Source organism: Oryzias melastigma, unplaced genomic scaffold (genome assembly GCF_002922805.2).
Source record: "Oryzias melastigma strain HK-1 unplaced genomic scaffold, ASM292280v2 sc01016, whole genome shotgun sequence".
NCBI classification, from domain to species: Eukaryota; Metazoa; Chordata; class Actinopteri; order Beloniformes; family Adrianichthyidae; genus Oryzias; species Oryzias melastigma.
In genome coordinates this window covers 1-1,696 of record NW_023417601.1, presented here as the reverse complement: position 1 = coordinate 1,696, position 1,696 = coordinate 1, and positions in this window count along the sequence as shown.

The following is a 1,696-nucleotide window of genomic DNA, read 5'->3' as shown; positions in this document are numbered from 1 at the left end:
TTTTTCTTAATCAAAGTCGTCCAATATTGTATTGATCCATAATAATCTGTGATTATTGACAGAAATGAGCAGCAACAAAACACGATTCAGTCCTAAATGTCTGCATTGGTTAGATTTTAATTACTCTTATCTGGCCATTAAGATCTGAGCGTATATACAGACACATTCTACATTGATTTATATGGAAAGTCTTTCCTTAGAACGAGTCCTCGCTGCAGTCAGCTGTTAACTGAAATTGACTGTTTGCTGAGGCGGTTCGTCATTTCTGCAGAAAGGTGTGTACCAGCTTGTCTTTTGAGCAACATCAAAACATCTCTGCAGGGCAAAGCCATAAAGTTTACTCACATTTTCATACAGCTCTGTCTCGGCACGCCACAGCCGCTTCTGCTCTGAACATTCAAGCGCTTTCAGTCTGAACTCAATGAGTCTATTTACCATAGAAGCTCAATGTTGGGTTTTTGCTGATATTTTGTAACAGGCTTTGTTTTTTTAAGGGTTTTAATATCAAGTTGAGGATAAAAGAAAAAGAGGTGAAAACTATATTTGTGGTTTTAAATAAATGTTTTCCCCGCCCACCCAGATTTCATAATCCGTCACAGACCAGTAAGTTTGTTTCAGGTGCACAGCAGAGATTAAGCAGAACTCTGTCAGCACAAATCTGTGTCTATGATAGAAAGTTCTTTGTACAAATATACAGACTGTGTCTGCATCTTTGCTAAGATTGCAAAGTCCCCTCAGTCTTCGTAGATTTTCATTAACTTGAATTTCTGTGGTCTTTTTAATAAAAAACACAAACAGATTCTCTTTTAACACTTCAGGATTTTGATTTATGTTTGGCGACATGTTGAATAAAAGTACATCTCCTTGTGATACAAAACCTTTGATTACAAAATAATTTTTTATACTAACATAAAAGTACAGAACTCTACTTATCCTGTTTGCAAATAAACCATTTGTTTTTAGAAAATACAGTTTTTGGTCAAATAAAGCACAACAGGAATTGCATTAAAATATTTTAAAATTGGGAATACTAAAAATACAATATAAGGTGTTATTTTCGTGAAGAAACATGAACTTTTTAAAAAATGTATTTTAATTATGTTTTATTTTCACAAATGATTTTAGCCAATTTCATTTACTCCTATTTCCATCCTCAAACGTCCAGTCTAGAAGACTCTAGAATGTTCAGTGCAGAAACGTGACCAAAAGATGCTTTTCAGTAAAACAGGAAAGTAAATGATCTGCAGACTTCAGCTAAACGCTACAAATCTTCAAGCTGTTTTGTTTTTGAATTTTCATTATGAGCCGTAGCGATTTCTCAAACAACCCCATTTTAAATAAATCTTGCTGACACTTTATTATATCTATTATTTGCAGCTAATACTAAAGGAATGCAGACTGTTTTTTTCTGTTGGTCTCCCCATTTGTTATTAATGCTGCACAACTAATCCAAGTTTAATCAGGTTTGGATTTTCAGCTTCCATAATCCAATTTGCATGATAACGCAGTATTTTGAATAAATTGGGAAAACAAAAAGCACACAAATATTAGGGTTTCTTATGTCTCCATGCTGCTGTTGTCTTTAGAAACCCAGCTGCTGCATACATGTGTGACATCAAAACTATCGAGCACTTTAAGAGTCCATCTCTGGGCTTTACATGTTTTTATTTGAGCAAAAACTTAAAAATTAAACCAC